Here is a 15,625-nt window from a genome sequence, read left to right on the forward strand (position 1 = left end):
AAGAAGTAATACTCAAAGGATTGACAAATGAACAATGAAGGCATTGATTTATAAAGTGCTAGATTCTTTGAGGCTTGCTTCTTTTCTTGTCGTGAGAAAGAATACTGGTTATATGAGAGAGAAAAAATGATGATTGAGGGAATGACGTGACTAAAACGCACGGACCCTTTTTTCTCCAAGGAAGAAACAAACCGTCCACGGGTTTCTACTGTATTCACGCAAATATGACGTCATGTATTTGATTACATTGGTCGTTGTGTAAGCACGTGTTATTCCCTCGGGTAAATGTTTTATTCTACGCTTGAAAACACTTATTCAAACAGAAATAAAGGGAAAAAAATTAATGCGCATAATTTACTAGTATCAAACGGTTTGTCTGTGCTGTTTTGCTTCAAGAAATAAAGCTCCTGTTATACGCCTAAAACTTTTTGCTAAAACTTGTTTTCAAAGTCGTTGAGAGACAAGATTCAAGGGCGTGAAACACGACATAATCTCGTTCTAAAACTTCTTCGCGAAGTTTCATTTGCCGGCACGAGTATAGCTAGTGTGAGCAAATTTAAGCTAAAAGTTTCAACGTGTGAAAGTAACTTAAACTGAAATCAGGCGCGCGAAGTGGCGAAGCCGCATGAGTTAATAAAGTTTTTAAATAACTTGAAGTGTAATAAAAAAATATTGGCGCTTTATGCGTCTTGAAATCTTTGTTTGTTCCTCTTTGTCTCTGGGTGTATTTTATTTTTGGTCGGATGGAGTCTAGACATGAAAGGATATTTTTCAGCTGTTGTTTTATTTCTTTTATTTTTTATTTTTATGGGTCAGACAATAAATATCACACAATAAAGGTTCGATGTTCTTTTATTATCAACTGCGTGATCTAATGAATTCAAATGAAAGGATATTATTTCAAACCCACGATTTAATTTTTGTTATGAAAATTTAAAAATCACAATGGCTTCCTTGACTCTGTGTATGATTATACTGATGGGGGTCTCTATCTACTCATTCAACATCTTCCTAGCCAAGGCAATAACTGGTCTTGTGTGCATGCTCCGCAATCTCTTGTGCTCTTTTTATATTTTTCTTGTGCAGGTCTTCCTGTTTCTTTTATGTAGACTTTGTCACACTCGCTGTAGGGCATCCTGTAGACAACAAATTCTTGTCGGCCAGGAGGAACTTTGTCTTAGGGGTGCACAAATTAGCTATGTAGTGTTGATTCTGATGCGAAGGGAGTTCGTATGCCATGAAGGCAGCAGCAAAGGGTGTGAGAAATGCCTTGGAAGATCATTGTTCAATGGGCTTACAATCATAGTGTATAACAGACTTTCTTCATGCTTTAATTTCTTTCTAGTGTCTGGAACCAATGCATTCTTTTCTCTGCACTGTCGCCTTATCTTACAGATACTTTGGAAGATCTTTTGGTCATTGGGCTGCTTATCATTGGGTTGTCGTAACATGTATCAACAACGTCTTGTTTGTCTCCATTTAGGTTTCTAGAATTACTTTATTCTTTCCTCTTCAAACCTTGGAACTATCCAAGACTAAATTAGTGCTTTTTACATGATGAACCCCTGATGTAAAGAGTCACTAAAATGATTAAACTAAATATAAAAATTCAGAGGGGCACAGGGGCTAGATCGACCATACTATAGTATTACTTTATATATTTCTCTATATTGTACAGTGCTTTTAGTATTGCGTTCAGGTATTGGCATCAACCATTTCTAATGTTTTGTTAATCCATTTTTGGTCACCAAGAGATGACAGCAGTTTTGCAATTAGAAATAAAGCAAACAGCCCAATACCCGAAACTCACTCATACAAGTCTTTTCTACAGGCTTTTCTACAGTGATCAGTAGTCATCATTTTCCTTTATCTAATTCCATTTATTTTTCATTGTCAAACAAATTTGATTCCTTTGATTGGATAAAGGCAGTATGCTCAGAATTTGTCTTATTTACACTGTCAAAAGACTTGTACTTCACTTCATTATGATCGTGTTACCTAGCTCATTTAGCTTTATATAGTTATTCTAGGTAACTTCTACCATTCTTTTGAGAATGTACTTATACCTATACTTTTCTTCATTGTAATCTTTGGTGTAAATAAAGCGTATTGTATTGTATAAAATCTTAGTGATTTTAATTTCTTGTTCTCAGTCTTAATTGACTTGTATTTAACGGAACTGTGTTTAGAAGATGCTTATTCAATCACAGTGCTAATATCTTAAATTATTCATGTCTTAAGTTGAATTGCATTATTGACAGAAACAAACCTTGATTGATGGTTAATAGGCACGCCCCAGAGGTTGGTTACTCCAGCTTGTGTAGTTCCTAAAAACCCAAGGTTATTACTGACATTCATTCTAATTATTTAATCAGCAGTACTGCTTTATATCCAGTATAGCATCTTGTACAATGTTCAATACTGAGTTGTGTCAAGTCCACCATATTTTTATGATTCTAATGTTCTTTACACATTACTAACATATTTTGTTCAATAACTAAATGTCTCTAATGCCTAGGATATATCCTTGGCCTATGACTAGCTTAGCTCCTATGTCATGGTGCTAATCAAGATATGTATTACTTTATAATCATATGATACTGCTTAGAGCACTTTTTTAGTATGGTCATCTAGTGAAATGGGATACTTTTTTACATAAACATAAAACATTAACGGATTAAATGTGGAGTAATGCATTAAACATATATTTCAACATACTATTAATTATTATTATTATTATTATTATATATTAATTTATTTGGTTTACACATTTTAAGTTTATCAGAATATTTAGCTTGCGTTTTTCAAGGAACCAGATCATACAATGCTAGTAATCAAGATATAAACCACAGAGAACACCTTCTAAACACATTCACTTGTCAGACAACAACTTTGCATCAAGACAGAAATTAACCAGTGAAAACCAATCAACACAATTGCCTTTTATACAAGACCCAGAAGAAACCAGTAAATACTAATCAACACAATTGCCTTTTTTACAAGACCAAAAAGAAACCAGTAAGTACTAATCAACACAATTGCCTTTTATACAAGACCCAAAAGAAACCAGTAAATACTAATCAACACAATTGCCTTTTATACAAGACCAAAAAGAAACCAGTAAATACTAACACAATTGCCTTTTTTACAAGACCAAAAAGAAACCAGTAAATACTAATCAACACAATTGCCTTTTATACAAGACCAATAATAAACCAGTAAATACTAATCAACACAATTGCCTTTTATACAAGATCAATAATAAACCAGTAAATACTAATCAACACAATTGCCTTTTATACAAGACCAATAATAAACCAGTAAATACCAGTCAACACAAGTAGCCTTTTATACAAGACCAAAAATAAACCAGTAAATACCAATCAACACAAGTAGCCTTTTATACAAGACCAAAAATAAACCAGTAAATACCAATCAACACGAGTGGCCTTTTATACAAAGTACGTGTTCAACAACAAAACAAACCATACATAACAAGATAATTGCATGGAAGTACAGTGCGTCATTTTATCCATGCCTTCAAACATATTCCCTGGATGAGATCAATATGGGAGTCTTTTAAGACTGGCTTTAAGTTCAAACTCAAAAAACCCTTCTCCCTCTATAGAGGAAAACAATCCTGTTCTACAGCAGGCCAGGATCTTCACACCTTCTAAGAATCCAAGAGACTGAACAGCTCTCTTTTCTTTAAACCTCTACCTTTCCTTCATCATTAGACTCACAAATGCTTCTCCCTCTATAGAGGAAAAGAACCTGTTCTACAGCAACCCATGATTTATCAACCTTCTAGGATTCCAACAGGCTAAACAGCTAATGTCTACTCTTTTAGTCTCCTACTTTCCTTCAACATTAGACACCAAAACACTTCTTCATCTATAGTAGGCCATGATCTATCAACCTGATAGATTCCAGTAGCCTAAACAAGTAGATACACAATCTCTGGAGTCTGCTTTTTGATTTGAAGACATTGCATTTACAATTGTATTTAATAGCTGAAGAGAGAATGTTTAGGACATGGGTGGCACAGTGGAAAAAAAGCAACCAACACTCACCAAGCAGCTTTAAACATATTAGGCTTCAACACTTTCCTTTAGCTGGTAGTTTGTTTTATTGGGAGCTGTCAGTGCACACTTTACTTCTCTCCATTATTTGTTGTTTTAAAAGTATTCAAAGCTGAATCCACAAGAATTAGAGAGATGATGAAACAGACATCAATATCCTAAGGATCAAACTGTGTACCTCTATCTCTGAAGGCTGCATGCTAACCTACTGAGCTATGCCTGCTCCAATACAAATAACACAGCTCACACAGTTCATGCTTTTTTTTAGGAAGCTGCTTGAAACCAACACTAGAAAACGTGTAACAAAGACTCGCTGTGTATTGTATGGTCATTGAAGTTTATAGCCATTTATAGTCATTTAATACTTTAATTATTTATACTAGGCACTGGAAATTATTTTAAGCAAAAATTAAATTAAATATAGTTTCAAATTTAAGAAAATTAAATTAAATATAATTTCAATTCAAAATATCTTAATATATATTAAAATAAACCTTAAATGAATTTGCTTGAGTGACCACTAGACGATGGTTTGAAATTAGAGTTTGGACTTCATATGCAAGATACAGTAAATGTTTGAATACATCAGGCAGAACCTTGACTTAGAGCCATTGTCTTGTGGTTACTCAAGTGAATTAAGGTAAGGTCTATTCAATTCTTTTAAATCTGAGCGGTAAAGAAATGTTAGCATCTGTCACATTATTTGTAACTCTACTAGAAGAATGGACAGCAAGTAAAGTTAACCATTCATTCATTTTAGCATGTAGCCTTGTACTGAAACGTAACAAGTGAAGCACATCTTGGAAGTGAGCTATTCAACTACTCTTATAATGTTCTACTTTACCTACCAACAGTAAACAAAATTGTATGCCCTACATTGATCTTTTTATCACAATAGACCTACATTTGTCTGTACAATAGTCTCTATTATATTCTATAATTATCAGTGTTATAACATATCTTAAACCAGTTACTCACCTGTATCCTGTATTGATTGAATCTAGAGGTACACCAGAGGTAAGTATTTCACTGTAGACAGGTGTTAGTATATCGGAGATGAGTACCAACCACAGATGGATTGATAATCTTTAAACAAAGCATATTACAACATGTATTGTGGACTCCTACAAGCTTCAATGTTTTCATTGTAAAATTTTCCTTTTTATGTCTCATTATTTTATCAAGCACTGTGTTAAATTACGAAACTCAATGTGACGGTATCCAGTGATTCTAATGAAACCTTAATGTCTCAATATCTATATATTAAACTTAAGCAGTTTTGGATTTAAATATCTTTGAGAAAGTTAGCTATAAATAATTCTCAGATATCTGATTGTTAAACAGTCTGGCAATATTCTTGGTGCAAATATTTCAGTCTTTCACGATACACCATGGCTATAATTTATTGCAATCAGCTGTGGAGTCCTATACAAATCAATTCATGCGTCACCTCTGAGGTCTGACCATCATCAATAAGTAGTTTTGGTTAGGTCTCTGCCGTGATCTTAGAGTTATTTCGAGTTCGCCAGTTTTGTGACTTGTGAGTTAGCCGTTCCCTAATTGCTAGTTTTTTCAAATTATAAACAAATTTATTTTCTACGATTTTGAAGGTGCACCTGTCAGGAAACTAGTACCATAATGAGCTTGATAACAAAGATGGGTTGAGCTGACATTAAAGTGCCTTGTACGACAATGAAGCAAAACGATTTCATCAATATTTGAAATTAGTGCTACATGTATATGTGTTGTACATAGTAATGTTTTTACTCTATTACTTTAGCTTATCTGTAACATTTCACATGTGCCTCTTGAATGTTGTTCACTGAAGTGGAGCCTCCTAGAAAATACAAAACCAAAGAATTAAGTACCTTGTAATGACATTTTTTTGGGATACAAGCTACCCGTTGGTTAACAAGAGGGGGACCAAAGGTGACATAGCAATAGTACACTCACCTCTGAGGGTCAAGGGTTGGATTCCTGGACTAAGCATTGCATGTGAGTAGATCATTGACTGATTGATTTGAGGGTTTTTTCTCAGGGCGTTCTTTACAGTTAGTATAAAGTTTCACGACTGGTTTAAAATATATTTTTTAGTGGCCAAAAAAAATTGGTTTTCCTATTTTCATCATTCAGTTGGAATTTAGAAGTTCACTTAAAAATTAATATTACAGAGCTTAAAGAAATGGCCAGTCAGTTGCCAGAGACAAAACACTGGCCAATTTAGGTTTAGCTTGGTCATATGACCAAGGCCATGTAAATCAGTTGCCATAGCAACAGCCTGGGTTCCAGGTTACCACTGCCTTAAATCTTATGTTTTTATGTTTCTGCCTTTCAGAGAAATGGCATCTAATAAGGCTAGGTTAAAATGTCTGTTATGGTCATAGAAACGAATTTAATCAAACAATTTTCTGCTAGGTAGAAAAAATATGCAGTCAAAGCCTGCATGTGGATACTGCCATTTTCAACATCATGAAGATTTCATGACTGGTGAAGTCATATGTCACATGATTGAAAGATGTGTCAGCAGTGTTCAGCAAAGTATGTCCGTCCAAGTTTGACTCACATTGATCACATATTTATAGAGCACTTACAGTTTTTAATGTGGTCATGTGACTGGTGAATTCATTTCACATGATTGTCAATGTGTGTAAGCAATGTTCGGCAATGTTTGTCTATCCAAAATTGACTGACTGTGGTCAAGTATTTGCAAAGTTATCACGATTTATATGTAGTCACGTGATTGGTGACGTCATATGTCACATGATTGGCACCCATTTGTAAGTAATGTCCAGCAATGTATGCCTGTCCAAGTTCGACTGACAGTGGTCAAATATTTGTAGAGTTAGTACAGTTTTAATGTAGTCATGTCATTGATGACATCATAGCAATGTTCGGCAATGTTTGTCTATCCAAAATTGACTGACTGTGGTCAAGTATTTGCAGAGTTATTACAGTTTTTATGTAGTAACATGATTGATGACATCATAGTCACATGATTGGCACCCACGTGTAAGCAATATCTGGCAATGTATGTCTGTCAAATATTTGTAGAGTTAGTACAGTTTTAATGTAGTCATGTCATTGATGACATCATAGTCACCCGTGTGTATACAATGTCCGGCAAAGTGTCTGTCCCAGTTTGACTGATAGTGGTCAAATATTTGTAGAGTTAGTACAGTTTTAATTTCGCCACATGACTGAGACATCATGTGTCACATGATTGGCACCCATGTGTAAGCAATGTCTGGCAATGTATGTCTGTCCAAGTTTGACTGACAGTGGTCAAAAATTTGTAGAGTTATTACAGTTTTTATGTAGCCACGTGATTGAGACATCATGTGTCACATGATTGGCACCCATGTGTAAGCAATGTCTGGCAATGTATGTCTGTCCAAGTTTGACTGACAGTGGTCAAATATTTGTAGTTATTACAGTTTTTATGTAGCCACGTGATTGATGACGTCATATGTCACATGATTGACACTGGTGTGTAACAATGTCCGGCAATGTATATATGTACACGTTTGACTGACAGTGGTCAAATATTTGTAGAGTTATTACAGTTTTTATGCAGTCACGTGATTGATGATGTCATGTGTCACATGATTGGCATTCGTGTAACAATGTCCGGCAATGTATATCCGTACAAGTTTGACTGACAGTGGTCAAATATTTGTAGAGTTATTACAGTTTTTATGTAGTCATGTCACAACAACGATCTGATTGGCTCCGAACAATGTCTGAAAGCATATCGGACAAAAATCAGTATTTGATTTGGGTTTCCTTTGGTATTTAACTCACGCACTCAACAAGATGACATGGCTACACTTCTATCGAAACAGTAGTCACAAAAATAACAAAGCAATGGCTGAAAGGGGCCTGGACACCAGTGTGTTGTCATAGCAACTACAGTTTGTACATGCTCCATACTTTGAATACAATTATAATTCAATGTTTGAACAACATTCATCAAAAACTGTCAGATACATACTGATGAAAATATGGCATCATTAATCTCCTAATTAGCATTAACTTGAAGCTTGAATATCTTAAGAACCGAAAATGCTAATGAGAAATGAAATGCCGGTTTTCTTCTTTTGTAAAAAGCTTTAGCATGTGTATGAATAGTAAAACTTGGAGATATTTTATTGTAGTGTCACTTGAAGCCCCACAATATATTATTTGGAAGGATAGGTTGATCTGGCACACAATTCAATCAAACCCTGTTTTTTTTCTCTGGGTTCTCCAATATTTATCTTTCCTTGAGACTCTAACAATCTTAATTTCAATTCTATGTTTTAATTAGCTGCACAATGACTCTGATCAGCTGTGAGTTTGTTTCTGGATATGGATAACAGGTCTGAACAGAGACTTTTTCAAGGAAATGATGGCACAATATGGACATTTGGTAAGAATTCTTTAAGATAGCATATTAATTCATTTCCCTAAAAAGCTGTAAGCATTATGCTATTAACAAGAACAAACTAGGCCAACAATTTATAGAATAAAGCTTATCTAAACGATAATATAGATTTCTTAAAATAAGGTGACTGTACTTTAAGTTTGTTCAGGAGAAAGAGTCAAAATAAAATGGTATTGTATTGGTAGAAAATATATTCACATATTGGGCTGTCACTGCAAATTCACCAAAAGTGTAGTACCAGAAATAATCCATACCCTCCCCCCACTATGTGGCAATGTTTTTAAAAGACCCCCCTAGCCCTGAAAATTCTATCATTCTGTCATACGAACCCCCCACCTCTTGGACGTTTTGTGTGTGTGTGTGGGTATGTGTGTGTTGGTGGGTGGGGGGGAGGGAGGGGATGGAGATGGATAATTTTTGGAACTATATAATATGCAATATATCTTCTCCCACCAGTGATCAAAATTTTGTCATCTCAAAATCTAAATTAGTTTACATTGCATTGAAATTTTTAGAGCCAAAATACGTTTAAAATATAGCATCAAGTGATGAGAATCGTTTTCAGCTTGCAAAATAATATAAAAGTCGAAGCAATTGATCAGGCGAGTAGTTCTTTAACACAACTAGTAGTTTATCCCTTTGAATAGTTGAATTGAATCAAAGCATGAACAGTAAACCAAAAAAATTTTTCGCCATGAAGTTCGAAGATTCTTAAAATTCCTCGCTTAGAAGTCATTAACATCTTACTTAAAAATTCTTGTTTATGATTACCATGGTTAATAAATATTTATAGTTCTGCTGTCTTTAATTCAGGGCATCTGACGTAATGCGGCGATGCGATTTCGCACAATTGACCTAAAAAAAATCGCATAATTTGCCAAAAAAAACCGCACATTTTCAACTACGATTAAACAACATATTACCAAGACTTTTAAAAATATATGAAAACAAAGCATTTTTAAGTAAAACTAGCAAAGACCATCGAAAACTCCACAAAAACAAGCGCGACTCGTACGATTTCTTCATTCATCCACAAGCGGCGTCACTTGCACAGCAGAGGAAAAGGACTGGCACTAGTTTTGCTCGCTATTGGCTGATTTGATCCAATCAGTATTGCTGTTATATAATTTATAATAACAGGTGCTTTTTATGCCTTTTTTGCTATAATACTAGTGAAGTAAAATCGAAAAAAGAAGTTTATTTTTGTCAATTAGGAAGATATTTTGAAATTAGAATTACAATAACTTACAAATCATCATGTAGTGAAAAAGTATTTTGATTGACAATTTTGAGGACCATTATTGAACAAGAATAAATATTTATTCAAGTCCAGAAACACAAGCACTGTGGCTTTAGCTAAACAAGAAAAGGCAAACAAAAGATCACACCTCCCAGTGAATATTACCGTAAAAGACAGGGCAAATAAATACCGTGGATAAATAAAATTCATTCATTCATTTTTGATTTCATAAGATAATAATAACAAACCACAATAATCTATTGCCTATGAAGTTGAAAAATTCTTAGAAATCCTAACTTATTAGAAGTCATCACCATCTGCACACTTCTTACCAAAAGACAGTTGTCACAGAAATAACTGAATCTTCTGCTTTGTAACAAGATCTTTTCAAAAAGAAAGAAACTGTAAACATTTAAGACCATTTTGAACATGTAGCTTTATATTCTGGTATAACATGGAGTCTTGTTAAATATGAATGCTTATTGTACTTTATACATACAGGATCACACACCCTCTAGATTCATCACTGTATCTTTAATGCTCAAAGAGTAGGAATAGTTTGGCTCACTTCTATCGTTGTGTTTCATTCTAACAACATCATCTTTCTGTCTCTATTCTATTTGGCAATTAGTTCTCCAGCCGGAATTGTTCATTGACTCTTACGCAATGATGGCAGGAATTAGATTAAATATAAATAACTACAATTCAATTTAATCTTTTGTCAGAATTGAGTTATAGTCCAGTAGTAGCTCATCCAATCAGAACACAGCATTGCTGATATGGATTACACTAAGACACTTTTAGTCTCCCTTTTCCTACCGTTCACTTTTATTCTCATTCCACAAAATTCTATCATATTTTGTGTTTATTTTGTTGATTAATATAAAACATGACTATGAAGATAATAAAAATAGATAAAAAAAAACTCTCATTCTCCAATTCCCTTTCCAGTCGACCCCCCTCCCCCCATAAAATAATCCCTCTCAGTTTTAGCCAATCAAAAATTCCATAGGATTGAGTAAAGACCCCTACAACCAGTATTCTACCATTCACTGGCTGCACTACAACCCATTGCTATCTGACTTCATTATATTCTTACACTTTGGTGTTAAACCTCTCTGTGTGTCCCATTAATTGCCACAACCCATGGTTTTCTTAATGTCCTAGTATTCATATAACCAATCAAACAATGCTTATATTCATGGCCACAGGCTAATGTACTTTGAATGAAAATAATTGTTCAATAAAAAAAGCAAACTACATGTATTAAGTTCAATCTCAAAAAAAATATTCTCCTGTTCAAGTTGTCTTAACATGTACATAATTAAGCATGGCAGGTTTCATCTAAGTGCTATTTTCATGTGTAATGCTTCCATACACATCACTAAACTGTGAGTATTATGTAAACAATGAAATGATATTCAGAGAAAGCAAGCATGTTCAGATCCAAAATGTTTCAGTTTTGATGAGCAGCACTCACTAATGAAACCTCTCACAGCAGAGTGTATTGTTTTGCTACGCTGTATCTTCATGTGCAAGAGTAATACACGTAACATACCAGCAAATACAGCTATCAAAAAGACTGGGGGAGCAGAGTAAATCATTCATAATCATCTCCAGATATGGTTACTTGCCTGAAATTAAATTAAAAGAAATCATTAATCATGTATTGATCTATATCAAGACTGATTCCATGAGTCAGTCTAGGCTGAATTTGTTTGATCTGCTAACGAGTCCATTGCTTAAATTAATGGCTGCTCAATTGGCAGCCTTGATGACCAGCCAAAATAGTTTTAGATCAGACATCACAGAAAACATCCTTCAATTCACAAAGCAAAAAATATTAGAGAAAAATTCCAAAGAATGGGGAAAATGAGAGAAAACTAAACCAAGACTTGGGAAATTATCGAGATCAATTTTTATGCACAACGATTCCCCTAATTGTTTTCCAACAGTACCTTTTCATGATTGCTAAAATAATATACACCTAATATCATTTTATAACTAAAGACTCATTTGTTAAGGTTAACTTAAAGATGCAACAACCAATTGATGGGTTGTAAGCATTCCCAAGAGAGTTAAAAGACAAAAACATGGTGGCAATGGATGCTAATTAATGAGAAATTTTTTGTTAAATGGTACCAACATGGCCGTGATGATGTAAGGTGTAAACAAAGAATAGTAAAAATGGGATGTCACTAGTTATACAACCACAAAGGAGCAAAAACTATGAATTATAGAAGCATTTAATTTATATTTTGAATCAAAAATTTGAATTATTTTGATTTTAGCAGAGTTTTTGCAAGCAATCATATATTTCTACATTCTAGAAAACTCAAATTTCACTCACTTCTAATTCACCTTTTCAGCGCTAGCCCTCGAGGGGTATAAATTGTTTTAGATTGTGTTACGGTCACCAAAAAGTTCGGACATTGTTCTCGAATTTCCGTACAAATGTACTGACTCTAAATGAACTATTTTCTTGGTTGATGTTAATAAGCAAAGTTCTCTAAATAGGTAAATAATCTTTTTTCTAGCTTGATTGAAGCTTTTCCTACTGCTGCTAAGATAGCTAACTAAAGGAATCTATCTAAATTTTCTCTTTAAAGTCAGTGAATTTGTATGGAAATCAGAGAATGATGTCCGAACTTTTTGGTGACCGTAACACAATCCAAGCTAGCGCCGAAAAGCTAAATTGAATAGCTTTTCTTGTGTTCTTAAGGCTTAAAACATCTTTTTCAATCATTTTTATCCTAGCTGTCTGACAACGAAACGAAAAGCCATGTTACACTTGTCACTATTAAACACTTCAAAATATATATCTTTTTAAATTGCATGGTTATTCATTTATAAATAGGTAAATTACGAGCCTTAGATGAGCCTTATCCATTGCATATTTAAGGAATATAAAACGCACAAGCATGTCTCTGTACTGTGATATAAGCACGCTATTGTATATTTTCTATAAGATTAATTCTTCAAAAATATATTGCCACAAAACAAACCCCAAAGCAGTGTTGGGTATTATGTTTTCTATGGAGGGGTAGGTGAGTACACGTTTTTGTCTTCAAACTACGAAGAAAATAAGTTTAAGAAATACTTTAAAAGACATTGTAAATTGAACAACGATATCCGAAAAAGTTTTAATACCCTTTTTTAGGCCAGTTCAACGATTAAAACCCAAACACAAAATGGATGCTTGAAAACAGCGACGAGCGACTTCACACGTGTCACAATTAATGGTCGCTAATTTAACGACAAGACCACAAATATCAGGGAAAAAAGGCTTACAGAGAAGATGAAACATTTAGATTCAATATTTCAAGGGTTCTTTTAAGGTTCTGAACGTTTCTTACCGTAAAGAAATAGCGATTTTCGTCTCCCTTCAAACTTGACGCGGCCATTTTGTTCTTGTGTATCGCATACCCATAAAACCTTGCGCGATTATACTCAACGCAGGGCGAACCTTTCAGCGTAGAACCTTGGAACGACGGAATGGCGGAATGGCGGAATATTTTAAAACGCGCAATACACGAAAAAATATATATTAATAATACAAAATAGGTCCAGAATTTAAAAACTCGCCCCCCTGAACTCCAATGTATACCAATGAATGAATGAATGCTAATAAATGGATGAGTGGACCGCTTCTTTGAAATACTACATCCTAGCAGCTGTCGCTTTACTCAACTCATCTGGCAAACATCAATAAATAGACTACCCTGTCTGCTTGCAGGGTATGAATAGCCATACAGCTATGTATAAATATTTAGGATAGCCACCCTTAATTTTGTATGTGTGTTTGATTTTTATTTTTATACTTTTGAGCTCTACCCTAACGTACCCTAACAATATATTCTCGTAGCCTTAACCCTAACCCTAACAATATATTCTCGTACCCCTAACCCTAACCCTAACAATATATTCTCGTACACCTAACCCTAACCCTAACAATATATTCTCGTACACCTAACCCTAACCCTAACCATATTGTGAGAAGGAAACTGCAGTATTTGAATAATTCAAATTGGTCTAAAAATTGCCCTATAACAACTGACTCATTAATTTTTATTCATAATAATTATTTACTTTCCCGTAACAGCTGCGCATGCCGGGCATTTAACGCGTTCACGGCAGTCCAATTTTTCCAGAGGGGCACGTAAAGGTTCGCTTTTATTCTATGACGAGGAAATATAAATACATCAAACTGAATTTATTTAAGCAGAGAAGAGTTGCTTGAAGTTTATCCACGAGACCATAATACTTTTAATCAATAAGCAGTAGTTTTAGTTGAGAAATCGTACAAAATTATAAACTGCCGGGCATTTTATGTGTGCCCGGCGGTCTATGGGTTCGTTCAAATTAGGTCCATTTTAGATCGATCTAGTTTGGATAGATCCGAGATGGATCCTAGCTCAGTTTTCGAGAGCGTCCACACTATAAACAGGCATAAACGTATTTTTTTTAAAAAAACTACTAGTGAGGTGCGATAGTGCTTTTATGAATGATCCCACATGGAAAGAAGTGAGTATGCAGTCAAAACCATCCCCGTCACAATCAAGAATTTTGAGTTTGCTGGTCATAGCAAGGAGTTAATCATCTACGGTCTAGGGGCCGATTAACCTCTCCCTTAGGCTTTGGCCGAGTTTCCTGATCAGTCTGTAAATCTTCGGATAGCGGTGTTGGGGTCGAAAACTCCCGTCAGCCATATGCCAGCGTTTCGCGCTGCCATACGACGGTTCAGCACTCGATGTCTGGAAGTATGGTCCTTTTTTATGAATCAAAACTTAAACTTTTGAAGAGATCAAACTAACTATGATGAAATTTCTTTTTAGTTTTCATGACGCATCCCAGACGGAAAGGAGTGAGTATGCGTTCAAAGCAATCAGCGTCACGCATAGTTAAGGTTTTTAAGTTCATTGCAATACCTGATTTATCTGGTTTAGGATCATCCCTTGACATCCTGATTGAGGGTTAATAGCTCAGCTTGTGATTGAATGGCGTGTTTCGATGAAAAGACTACATCCCAGGCGTAGAGTTTATCTCGACACAGTCATCTTTTTGCCCAAGGTGCAAACCTTTGCAGCATTTTTTATTAGGTCTCTCTTCTCCCGAGATGCCAGTAATCTAATTCTTTTTGATCTTGATTGCTTCGCTTTGAAAACCATTTGGAAGCAATTTTTCTACTCTAGCAGACTCTGTTTGACATTTTAAGACTGCCCGGCTCTGCCCGGCAAGGCTATGGGTTTTCATGGCTTGATTACGTCACTTCCGTCACACCGGTCACGAGGAACAGCCTGATTGAAAAGTAGAACTCGCGAATGCACAGAAAACATCCTTCTGGGACTATCTTAGTTAAAGCCAAGAACCACAGCAAAAACATTCTTATGTAGTCAAAGACGGATCAAGGAGTATTGTTCAGGAATGAAGGCGATTTTTTAGCAAACAATTATATATTTTTACATTCTAGAAAGAGCAGTTTTGTATGCAGACTCTTTCAAATGTTTCTATAATTTTGTAGACAATTTATTTCAATCATGAATGAAATATGAAGTGAGAATCTTCAAGAATTCAGGTGCTTTTTAACAAACAACCGACAGACAACCGTAAGCGCAAGCCGTTAATCTACTTTCTAGGGGGGAAGCAGTTTTAACTCGCGCTCAAAGGCAATTCAAAGAGCTTTCTTTTCATTAGTTTTAGTATTTCTATAAAGAATTTATTTCAATGTTGAATGAAATATAAAAAGGAATAGTTTTAAAACCAAATATTTGCCATTTATTTAGCTTTTCCAAGTCGTATGATTTGACAGAATAAGCTGACATCAAACCGTATGTTACGTGTTCTTGAGGAACTCGTAAGTTATGAATAACCTAAAACAGT

At 34.8% G+C, this 15,625-nt stretch overlaps 1 long non-coding RNA gene across 1 annotated transcript; it reads right to left on the reverse strand.

Annotated features, from left to right (window-relative positions):
* Window positions 1–3,344: 3,344 nt before the first annotated feature.
* Window positions 3,345–13,161, reverse strand: LOC148914131 (uncharacterized). Its single transcript, XR_016118730.1, has 3 exons — window positions 13,102–13,161; window positions 11,304–11,379; window positions 3,345–5,919 (listed from the first exon to the last, which is right to left on the reverse strand). It is a non-coding gene; the product is annotated as an uncharacterized LOC148914131 (long non-coding RNA).
* Window positions 13,162–15,625: the final 2,464 nt, after the last annotated feature.

This window comes from Actinia tenebrosa, unplaced genomic scaffold, assembly GCF_029948245.1.
Source record: "Actinia tenebrosa isolate PJP-AT-01 unplaced genomic scaffold, QUT_ActTen_1.0 PGA_scaffold0__85_contigs__length_37466705, whole genome shotgun sequence".
Taxonomy (NCBI): domain Eukaryota; kingdom Metazoa; phylum Cnidaria; class Anthozoa; order Actiniaria; family Actiniidae; genus Actinia; species Actinia tenebrosa.